Source organism: Aquarana catesbeiana, linkage group LG06, assembly GCF_042186555.1.
Source record: "Aquarana catesbeiana isolate 2022-GZ linkage group LG06, ASM4218655v1, whole genome shotgun sequence".
Classification (NCBI taxonomy): domain Eukaryota; kingdom Metazoa; phylum Chordata; class Amphibia; order Anura; family Ranidae; genus Aquarana; species Aquarana catesbeiana.
The window spans coordinates 229604290-229616725 of NC_133329.1; the positions used below are offsets into that span (position 1 = coordinate 229604290).

The 12436-nt window shown below is 45.6% G+C and overlaps 1 protein-coding gene across 1 annotated transcript in view; it reads left to right on the forward strand.

The window, feature by feature from the left end:
• GTF3C1 (general transcription factor IIIC subunit 1) overlaps positions 1 to 12436 on the forward strand; it is a 395149-nt gene that overhangs the window by 1292 nt on the left and 381421 nt on the right. The gene's annotated exons all lie outside the window — the stretch shown is intronic.

Consider the following 12436-nt stretch of genomic DNA (forward strand, 5'->3'; position numbering starts at 1 on the left):
GAAGCAATACACTGGGCATAAGGCTGCTTTCACAATGATGCGCTGCGGTTTACCCACACCGCGGGGGCAATGCAGTGTACCTGCAGCTTTCATGTGGGTTTGCTGCATTTAGCCATATACTTTAAGTTATATCCTAAGGGTTTGGTGCACTTTCTGAATGTGGAAGTCTTGGTGTGCTTTCAAAAAGTGCACCACAACTCAGGATATAATAGTCTGTGGCAAAGTGCATCTCCCACAGGAAAGTCACAGATGCACTGCGGTGCAAGTAAACCGCAGCACATCCATGTGAAAGCAGCCTTATAGAGGACTCAGAACAGTAACATTTGGTAGGTGGTAAAACCCCAGAGTTAAGACTAGAGGTCGATCGATATATCGGCCGATATTTGGCGTTTTTTAATTAATCGGCATCGACCGATTGTGCTGATAAAAAAGGCCGATTATAACTTCAGCGCAACTTGCAAATGACTTCTGTAATAGAAGTCAATGCAAGTTGCCTGAAGTCTTCCATGGAATGACTTGTTTCTCCTCTCTGGGCAGCCTGCCAAGTCTGAGAAAAGAAGCTAAAGAGATACAGTGTTTATACTTACCAATGGACTGAACTCCCTGTGTAGGAGTTCTCAGTTTAACCATTTAAAGACTAAATCTTTTCTGACACTTGTTGCTTACAAGTAAAAATCCTGTATTTTCTGCTAGAAAATCGCTTAGAACCCCCAAAAATTATATATATATATTTTTTTTAGCAGAGACCCTAGGGAATAAAAAAGCGGTTGTTGCAGTATTTTTTGTCACGCAGTATTTGCGCAGCGGTCTTTCAAACGCAATTTTTGGGGAAAAAATACACTAATGAATTAAAAAAAAAAAAACCTAAAACCATTAAGTTAGTCCATTTTTTTTTTTTTTTTTCATCTAAAAGTTTTGATTACCTGTTTTTGTGTATTTAATATTTAAGATAGTTTTTTTTTAATCTATATTATACATACAAGTGAACTCATTGGAGGTTTGTTTTGTTTAATAAATGTTTAAATGTAAGAAATTTTCTGTATCACTTATTACTTAAGGCTGCTTACACACTGGAGCGGGCAGGCATTGACAGTTAAACGCTGCTAGTTTTAGCGGCATTTTAGCGGCGCTATTCGGCTGTTAGCAGGGTGTTTATAACCCAGCTAGCGGCCGAGGAAGGGGTTAAATGCGCCCGTGAAGCGCCGCTGCCGAATCGCTTTGCAGGCGCTTCGGCAGGGGTGCCCATTCATTTCAATGGGCAGGAGTGGTGGAGGAGCGGTATACACCTCTCCAAAGATGCTGCTTGCAGGACTTTTTTTTTTTTTTTTTACATTCTGCCAGTGCATCGCCTCAGTGTGAAAGCACTTGGGCTTTCACACTGAGACTGCAGGGGAGCCGTTTTGCAGGTGCTATTTTTAGCCCAAAAGCACCTGAAAAAACACCCCAGTGTGAAAGGGGTCTAACTGTTAGATTTTATGAGATGAAGGGAAAAAAGAAAAAAAAAATTGGCCTAACATATTGGCCCCCAAAAAATCGGTATCGTATATCGGCCATTGGCCGCTGCGATTTCTAAATATCGGCATCGTCCAGAGAAAAACCCATATCAGTCGACCTCTAGTTAAGATGTGTTTTTATCACCATTGCCCCAACTGCACCCCCTTTAGCTGCAGTGGCCAGTGTGCACATGTCACAGCCTAGCAGGAGTTATGAGCCCTGTCACAGTTGGTGGCAATTGGCAAGCGGTTGCACCCACCAAAAGCAACAGGGGGTGAAATTCCTGTTACGGAATGTGTACACCTTTGGCTGCTGCCTCAACACACAGCCATTAATGTCTAAACCACTGGCAACAAAACTGAGTACACCCCTAAGTGAAAATGTCCAAATTGGGCCCAAAGTGTCAATATTTTGTGTGGCAACCATTATTTTTCAGCACTGCCTTAACCCTCTTGGCCATGGAGTTCACGAGAGCTTCACAGGTTGCCACTGGAGTCCTCTTCCGCTTGATGACATCACGGATCTGGTGGATATTAGAGACCTTGCGCTCCTCCACCTTCCGTTTTGTGGATGCCCCACAGATGCTCAATAGGGTTTAGGTCTGGAGACATGCTTGGCCAGTCCATCACCTTTACCCTCAGCTTCTTTAGCAAGGCAGTGGTCATCTTGGAGGTGTGTTTGGGGTCTGTATGTTGGAATACTGCTCTGTGGTCCAATCTCTGAAGGGAGGGAATCATGCTCTGCTCCAGTATGCCACAGTACATGTTGGCATTCATGGTTCCCTCAATGAACTGTAGCTCCCCAGTGTCGACAGCACTTTTGCAGCCCCAGACCATGACACTCCCACCACCATGCTTGACTGTAGGCAAGACACTTGTCTTTGTACTCCTCCTCTGGTTGCCTCCACCCACACTTGACACAATCTGAACCAAACAAGTTTATCTTGGTCTCATCAGACCACAGGACATGGTTCCAGTAATCCATGGTTCCAGACTGTTTTGCGGCCTTCTTGTGCATCATCTTTACAAGAGGCTTCTTTCTGGGATGACCACTATGCAGACCAATTTGATGCAGTGTATGGTCTGAGCACTGACAGGCTGACTCCCCACCCCTTCAACCTCTGCAGCAATGCTGGCAGCACTCATACGTCTATTTCTCAAAGACAACCCCTGGATATGATGTTGAGCACGTGCACGCAGCTTCTTTGGTCGACCATGGCGAGTCCTGTTCTGAGTGGAACCTGTCCTGTTATAAACCACTGTATGTTCTTGGCCATTGTGCTGCAGCTCAGTTTCAGGGTCTTGACAATCATCTTGTAGCCTAGGGCATCACTATGTAGAGCAACAATTCTTTTTTTAGATCCTGAGCGAGTTCTTTGCCATGAGGTGGCATGTTGAACTTCCAGTATTGTGGGAAGTGGAGAACTACTAATTGTTTTTAAAAGACTGAGCCCAGGCCACATCCCAATATTTGAAAGAGAAACGATGAATGATTTTACGAGCTAGGGATATAGTCAAGTAGGGAAGTAGAAGGTGTAAGTACAAAAATACAAAATTTTTTTTAATGAACACATAGTAAATTTTAAAATCAATTAGCAATGGTCATATGCTTTACAGGGTACATCTAAATACTGAATCAGAAGGTTGGTCTTGGGGTGATAGACACAACATTCACATAAGAATTCAGAAATCCTGACATGTTTCAGAAAATATTATAATAAGGGCTCATTTAGTGCAGACTGTACTGTCTAGCAGCAAAAGATAAAATGTGTTAAAGCTATGAATTCATATATAGAGATATTAAATATATATATATATATATATATATATATATATATATATATATATATATATATATATATATATATATATATATAAACATCATGAAGGTAAAAATGTTTAAAAGTTAGATTATTAAACGTTGAGAGATTGTACAAGGCAGTAATTTAACCACTTTCCGACCGCCTCGCGCAGATATACTGCGGCAGAATGGCACGGGCAGGCAAAGTAGCGTATGGGCACGTTACTAGCTACAGGAGTGATGCATGGTGAGGGGGAGGCCACTGATTCATGACCACCCCCTCGCGATCACTCCTGACAAATGGAATGCTTCCTCTGCTTCTGAACTGTAAACCGAAGCAGAGGAAGTAATGTCATCTCTCCTCGTGTTGGTCTTTTCGGTCCGGCGCGTGAGGAGAGAAGACATCCAAGTAACTGCACCAACACTACACATACAATAGAACACGCAGGCACACTAATCACCCCCCCCCCTGCACTCCCTGTCACAATGACACCAATAGCAGTTTTCATTTTTTACTGATTACTGCATTGGTGTCATTTGTGACTGTTATAAGTGGTAGGGCAGTTAGTGGTAGGCCCCTTTAGGTCTAGGGTACTCCCCTAACCCCCCCCCCCACCTAATGAAGGTATAACCCCTTGATCACCCCCCAGTTAACCCCTGTCGCCAGTGTCACTAAGCGATCTTTTTTCTGATCGCCGTATTAGTGTCACTGGTGACGCTAGGTAGCCAGGTAAGTATTAATGTTCACTGTCAGCTTTTTATAGCGTCGGGTACCTCATATACTACCTAATAAAGGTTTTAACCCCCTTATTGCCACTTAGTTAACTCTTTCACCAGTGATCACCGTATAAGTGTTACGGGTGACGCTGGTTAGTTTGTTTTTTATAGTGTCATGGCACCTGCCGCTTATTACCTAATAAAGGTTTAACCCCCTGATCGCCCGGCGGGTAATATCAGTTAGATTTTAGGGTCTGCCCCAGGCAGCGTCAGGTTATTGCCAGTACCGCTAACACAAACACACGCAGCATACACCTCCCTTAGTGGTATAGCATCGGATCAATATCTGATCAGATCTATACTAGGGTTCCCAAAAACCCAGTGTTAGCGGGATCAGCCCAGATACCTGCTAGCACCTGCGTTTTGCCCCTCCGCCCAGCCCACCCTAGTGCAGTATCAATCGATCACTGTCACTTATAAAATGCTAAACACACATAACTGCAGCGTTCGCAGAGTCAGGCCTGATCCTTGCGATTACTAACAGTTTTTTTGGTAGCGTTTTGATACAGTCGTTAACAGGAGCTTTTTTACCTGTGAGTCTCACTACTGTACCACTAAATTTAGAGACTAAAATGTCAAATCGAAGGTACAGTAGTGAAGAGGCCTACACGTTTCTGAGCATGACAGATAGTGAAGAAGTCACTTATCTGTCAGATTCCGGCTCAGAATACGATCCTGTAGACGACAGCGGCTCCATGACAGATAGCTCTGACGAAGGAGTTGTGGTCCCTGCCAAGGTCAGGCATACCAGACCCGATCTTCTGTCATTAAGGTGCAAGAACCGCAGGTCCCTCGTATGGAGCAGAGCAGTACTAGTGCCGCTCATCCTTCTGGTGAACTGGCAAGCACCAGCGGCCTAGTGTACACCCTGGTCGTAGTCAAACCAGCATTGCAGTAGCACTTGGTGACGTGGCAAGTCCCATAAGTGCAGTTCAAGCTGGTGAGGTGGCAAGCACAAGTAGTGTCCCACAGCCACCAAGAAGACAAACACAGGCCCGTCGTGCCCATAGTGCCCTTCCTGCTGCATTCGCCAATACTAATTGGGAACCCGCCACTTCTGCAGCACCCGTACTTCCCCCATTCACTGGCCAACTCGGCATTCAGGTGGAAACAGTTGATTTTACGTCACTTGATTATTATTCGCTGTTTTTCACCGGAGATCTCTATAGATCTATTGTGGACCAAAGCAATTTGTATGCTAGTCAATACGTCGCCACTATTCCCCAGTCCTCCCTTGCGAGAGATTGGAAACCAATTAAGGTTTCTGAATTTAAGCTCTTTCTGGGCCTATCCCTCAACATGGGCATAACTAAAAAGAGTGAGTTGCGGTCATATTGGTCCACTGACCCAATTCACCATATGCCTTTGTTCTCTGCCTCCATGACCAGGGCACGATACGAGAAGATCTTGCGGTTCATGCATTTCAACAACAATGAACTATGTCATCCTCGTGGAGACCCTGGATACGATCGGCTCTACAAAATTCGGCCCCTCGTAAACCACTTCAACCAACGTTTTGCAGACTTGTTTACTCCCCATCAAGTTGTCTGTGTTGATGAGTCCCTGATTAAGTTTTCTGGCCGCTTGTCATTCAAACAGTACCTTCCCAGCAAGCGTGCCAGATACGGGGTCAAGATGTATAAGCTCTGTGACAGGGCCACAGGCTATACATGTAGTTTTATGGTTTACGAGGGCAAAGATAGTCACGTAGAGCCGACAAACTGCCCTGACTACATAGGAAGCGCTGGCAAGATTGTTTGGGACTTGGTGTCACCCTTATTCAGAAAGGGGTACCACTTGTACGTGGATGTCCATATAAATTAAATGTGAATCAATATATGCATATGATCTTGACTGAAAATAGTCCCAAAGGAAAGCCCCTCAATATAGCACAACAAAGACTTGGTAGTGAAGATGAAAGAGACACCCCGCTCACAGTGATCCGCCACCACGTAGATTTTGCGCTTACCACAAAGCAAGCAATAAAAGCCTGTATGCTGTCCAAGCAAGGGATGTCCAGCTGATGTTAACTTGTCTGTATACAGCGTGGCTATGGAGGTACAGCAGGGAACCCAAACACTCGAGCTCAAAGGCAGGTGGATAAAGGAAAAATGGCCATAGTGTAAATCTGGTAGGACATTTTATTTAAAAAGGTAGAAAACTTACATAAAGGTAAAAAACAGCAAATCGCCGGCCGGCATAGCGAGCACCCGTCCACAGTAGGATAGCAATGACGTCAGAGCGTCAACCTCTGATGTCCCTTCCTCTTGATCCTCAGTTTTTGATTGTGTTTCTCCCTACACAGCGAAACGGTTTATTTTTTTCCAAATGACCCGAAGCCTGGGGCTGGTGGTCTTCCCCTGGGAGCCGGACCAAATGTCTGGGAAGCCTCTGGGTCTGGCCGGATATATTTATCCTTCCTGGGGGGTTCCCCTATCCTTTCCTCAGGGGGGGCAGCAGAAACTGGAAGAGCCCCCTTGAGAGCTGAAGGCCCCTGGGTACAGTGGTGTCCCCAGAACTTCAGGGGACATTATCCTGTCTCCCCCCTTACCTGTCCGTTCAGACTGGGTGCTGGCTGTCGGTTCTTTCCAGGGGGAGCGTTCCCCCGACTCCTGGGCCCCAAGTAGCTCGCGTGGGCTGCTAGGGAGGGCGCCGTGTTCTTACCCAGGAGGGAAGGCTGAGAGTCAGCAGGAGCAGGCGCCCACATCTTCCTTTTGCTAGGCGAGGAGGCACCAGTTCACTACGGTGGATGTCTGCCTAAACCACCTCAGATGGGAATGAGGAATGTACGGCATTGCCCCCCCCCCCCCCCATGTGTATATACTGACTGGTACAGTGCAGGACACAGCCTAACCTTGCAGCTCCCTATGGGGACAGCAGTTGGGGGGGACACTTTGGCGGCTATCCTCCTTGCATGTGGACCATAAGAATAGAAAAGCAAGCCCGGTGGCTGTGGCAAAAGGGGAAGACGACAACGGTGAGTGCTTTCCTTTACTTTGGGAATTTAGCTGCAAAATCCCCAATCCCAGCCAGATGGTTTCTCCCACTTGGGCTTGGGCGGAAGCAGGTCGGTGAATTATGGGTGGAGGAGCGCTGAGGTTCGCTTGGGTCCCTTTCTGGCATCACATTTTCCAAGATTCTATCTGGCTGTCGTTTACATACATCACCTTGACGGTATCACCCAAGGGCCCATTTGATGCAAAAGCAAGCCTGTTTGACACACAGTGCGTATGCCCTAGTGTGTTCAAACCATCTGGTAAGCCTTTCCTATATCCGGTGGTGGTTTCTTCACACGTATATATTTTTTCACCGTTTACAAGATTTTTTGGCGTTCCATCGTGTATAGATTCATCATCTCATCATATATGGACTTTCTTTTATTATAACAATATACATTGTGTATATCATTCACTTTTGCACACCATCACGTTTGGGCATGTTATTTATGTTTTTTGATATTGATTGTGGACAATAACCCATTCAACGTATGTATGGGGCCTTTTCAGTGACTATTTTTATTTATTTTTGCATGGATTGTACTGTGCATCTTAAACTTTAGCGCTACACTTTTATTTATTAGTTTGTGGATCCAGTAAGCAGGGACTGGTGGAGATGCTGCAACCTGGAGTTGCACAGTCACGAATGGTACCCTTTGGAAGCCATAGTATATGACTTCTCATGATTCTTGCAGTCCCAAGTCGCAGGTTGGGTCGCACGAGTGTGGGAGCCCTAAGCTTATCTGTCCCTTCTGGTTGAGGTTTTGCTACGCCGCAGGAATACTCATTGTGGCGTTATTATTTTGTTGGCGCCTTATTTTGCAGTAGACCAGAAAGATCGCAGCTGTAAAGGCTGTCTGTTGTTTCTCTGTTTTTATGTTGCACAGCAGAAAGACTCAACATTGAAGCTTGTTGGTGCTTTCTGTTTTATATTGCCTTACCTTATGGCACTTCAGGAAAACACAATGCTGTAGGTTGCTTGTGTTCTTTCTGTGTTGGTTCTATGTAACTGCACTACAGAACTGCATAACAGAAAGGATTGTCTTAACTGTACTTGGTGGTTCGTCATAAATACGCAACATAGAAGTTTGGGTCTTTCTGTCTTATCTTTATGGCCTTGTTTTGCTGTACATCAGTAAAACACCACTATAAAAGGGGGTTCCCGTCCTTTCTGTATTTACCAGTTATGACCTAGCTAGCTGCACTTCAGAAATGCGCAGCATTAAGGATTTGTTTGTGTCTTAAAGGGGTTGTAAAGTTGTTTTTTTTTTTTTTTTTTTTTTTTTTTTTTTTAAATAACAAACATGTTATACTTACCTTCACTGTGCAGCTCGTTCTGCACAGAGTGGCCCCGAACCTGGTCTTCTGGGGTCCCTCGGCGGCTGTTTCAGCTCCTCCCCGCAAGCATTTACCACCTTCATGCGAGCTCCCTCACACGGTGGTGAGTGCTTGCGGGCGCGCTCCCGTGATACAGCCGGCGGCTATAGCCGCTCGCTGTATCACTCGGCCCCGCCCCCCCGGCGCGCCGCGTCATCGGATGTGATTGACAGCAGCGCGAGCCAATGGCTGCGCTGCTTTCAATCCATCCACTGCAGCCAATCAGCGACCAGGCTGAGCTGCAATGAAGCTGACGAGGACGAGGAGCGAAGATTCGAGGCGTCAGGTAAGTAAAACAAGGGGCCTGGGGGCGGCAGTACTGTCAAAAGTTTTTTCACCTTAATGCATAGAATGCATTAAGGTGAAAAAATTTTTACCTTTACAACCCCTTTAATGCTTACATATTGGCCGCACATCAGAAAACCAGACTGTGAGGACTGTTTGTCTACAGTAAGGTTCAGATTTGGATCTCTTCCCATATTTGATACGTTGGTTTAGCTAGTCACACTCAGATACACAACATTGTTGTCTATGCTTGTGTCCTTTCTGTCTAAATCTATTGTGCTATGTCCACAATCTATGGTCTTTTTATTTGTGATATTAATAATACATGTATCGCCTTCTCTTCCATGGAAGGGCCAGGAGTTCTGGCTGCAGATGTCACATGTCAGAAAGCCTCAACCCCTTACATTCAGGGATGCCAGAGCCATTTCCAAGGGTTGAAGCCCAGTAGGGTTATGGGTCACTGAAGGAAGGCGATAATGAATCGCCCTGTTTAATAAGAACCTAGGAAGTTCTGTTCAGAGGAGTATTATGGCCTGAAGATGAAGTATAAAGATGTATACCCGACCAAATAGGTTACAGCTCGGTGCATGGCCTTCATTTTGCCCTTCTAGCAAAACTAGATGTAGCAATATGAGTGTTCTACCCCTGCTATGGATGTTAATCTCCTGAGTAGGCTCTCAGGCGTAAGTAAAACTATAGTATGGGCATGCCTTAAACCCAGGGATTAAGCTTCTGTTAATCTATTTCCCTTAAGTAGGTTTCCCTTCAGTCTTTGCTGACGTAAAGATAAAAATGAACAAAAAAGGTTGTCTGTCAGGGGCCCCCCTTTTTTGGCAGTTTTATTTCCGGGACAGGGTTGTGTTATTATTATTATTATTATACAGGATTTATATAGCGCCGACAGTTTACGCAGCGCTTTACAACAACATTAGGGCAGACAGTACAAGTACAATACAATTCAATACAGGAGGAATCAGAGGGCCCTGCTCGTTAGAGCTTACAATCTAGGAGGGAGGGTCAAGTTATACAAAAGGGTAATAGCTGTGGGGGATGAGCTAATGGAGAAAATAATGCAGTTGTTAGATGGAGGCAGGATAGGCTTCTCTGAAGAGGAAAGTCTTCAGGGATCGCCTAAAAGTGGATAAATTTGGAGACAGTCTGACAGATTGGGGTAGGGAATTCCAGAGGATGGGTGAGGCTCGGGAGAAGTCCTGGAGGCGGATATGGGAGGAGGTGATGAGGGAGCTAGAGAGCAGGAGATCTTGGGAGGAACGGAGATGGCGTTTAGGTTGGTATTTTGAGACTAGGTTAGTGATGTAGCTGGGGGCACAGTTGTGGATGGCTTTGTAACTTATTGTTAGTATTTTGAATTTAATTCGTTGGGCGAGTGGTAGCCAATGGAGGGATTGGCAGAGAGGGGTAGCAGACACTGATCGGTTTGTAAGGTGGATGAGTCTGGCAGCAGCATTCATGATGGACTGAAGGGGGGATAGTCTATTTAAAGGTAAGCCAATGAGGAGTGAGTTGCAGTAGTCAAGGCGAGAGATAACCAGGGAGTGAATCAGGAGCTTTGTAGTTTCACTGGTTAGAAAGGGACGTAGTTTAGAGATGTTGCGGAGGTTGAGGCGGCAAGCTTTGGAAAGTGATTGGATGTGGGGCTGAAAGGAGAGTTCAGAATCTAGGATAACACCTAGCACCCTGACATGTGGGGACGGGTGGATGGTTTTGCCATTGCTCTTCACAGAGAAGTCAGGGGAAGAGGCACGTGGGGGAGGAAATATTATAAGCTCGGTTTTGGACAAGTTGAGTTTGAGGAAGTGGTGTGACATCCATACAGATATGTCGGTTAGTAAGTTAGTGATGCGTGAGGAGACTGATGGAGTGAGTTGAGGGGTGGAGAGAGAGATTTGTGTGTCATCAGCATAGAAATGATATTGAAAGCCATGAGAGGCTATCAGCTGACCCAGGGAAGAGGTGTAGATTGAAAATAAAAGAGGTCCAAGAACAGAACCTTGGGGGATCCCGACAGAGAAGGGAAGAGGAGTGGAGGAAGTAGAATTGTAAGTGACACTGAAGGTGCGTTGGGATAGGTAGGATGAGAGCCACTGAAGAGCACAGTCACGGAGACCGATGGAGTGAAGTTTTTTGAGGAGGAGGGGGTGGTCAACCGTGTCAAAGGCAGCTGAAAGATCCAGAAGTAGGAGTACAGAATAGTGTCCGTTGGTTTTTGCAGTTAGTAGGTCATTTGTGAGTTTTAAAAGAGCAGTTTCTGTGGAGTGTTGAGGGCGAAATCCAGATTGAAGGGGATCAAGAAGGTTGTTTTTAATGAGGTGGTCACTCAGTTGGTTGTAAACCAGGCGTTCAAGGAGTTTAGAGGAAAAGGGGAGCAAGGAGATAGGGCGTAGGTTGTTAAGATTGGTAGGGTCCAAGGATGGTTTTTTGAGTATGGGAGTGACCAGTGCATGTTTTAGAGCATCGGGGAAGACGCCAGAGGTGAGGGAGAGATTGAAGATGTGGGTTAGAGAGTGTAGGATGGGGTCAGAGGGTGACCGTAGCATTTGAGAGGGAACAGGGTCCAGGGGACAGGTAGTTAGGTGGGCGATAGAAAGGAGTTTAGCAACTTCGTCTGGAGTAGTAGATTTGAATAGAGGTAGTGTCAGTTGTATCTGTTGACATGGGGTCTTAGCTGGGGGAGATACCTGTAGAGTGGAGATTTCATCACGGATTGTATCAATCTTGTTTTTGAAGTGATTAGCGATTTCCTGGGCAGTGAGTAAATCAGTGGGGGGAGGCGGTGGAGGACAAAGTAGAGAGTTGAAGGTAGAGAAGAGTTTACGGGGACTGGATGAGAAGGTATTAATAAGAGTTGTAAAATAGGTTTGCTTGGCAGTGTGGAGGAAAGAATAGTATTTTTGGAGGGCAGATTTGTATTGGTTGAAGTCTTTGAGAGACTTGGTCTTGTGCCACAGACGCTCAAGAGCGCGACTACGTTTTTTGAGAATTTTAGTGTCATCTGTTTGCCAGGGTTGTAGGGGTCGAGGCCTGATTCTGCGTGTAGTGAGGGGAGCGAGCTTGTCCAGGGTGGAGGACAGAGATTTATTGTAGATGGATATGGCTTGGTTGGGGCAGGACAGGGGGGAGATTTTGTCGTAGAGGTGGTCGGTAGCAGAGTAGAGGAGAGAGGAGTTGAAGTTGCGAAAGTTTCTACGGGTGACGGTTAGGCGATTGGAGGGAAAGGTGGTGGAAGACAGGGGGAGAGAGAAACTAATAAGGTGGTGGTCGGAGAGAGGAAAAGGATTGTTTGAGAAGTTGCATGGAGTGCATAGGTAAGAGAATACAAGGTCAAGGGTGTTGCCATCAGAGTGAGTAGAAGCCTGTACCCATTGCTTCAGGTCAAATGAAGAGGTTAGACTAAGAAGTTTAGAAGTAGCAGGAATGTTTGTATTAGCAGGGATGTTGAAATCACCGAGAAGGATTGTGGGAATTTCAGAAGAGAGAAAGAAGGGTAGCCAGGCAGAAAACTCATCAAGGAAAGTCGATAATGGTGTTAAGACAGGCCCCCTTACTGATCAATGTATTGTCATTGTCTTACAACACAGGTCTCTGATTAATCTTTTTAGTGGTTCTAAGCAGCACCTATAGGCCTCAATAGGTCATTGTTAGATGCGTGACAGGCAACATTGATAACCTACAAGTTTAACATGTTT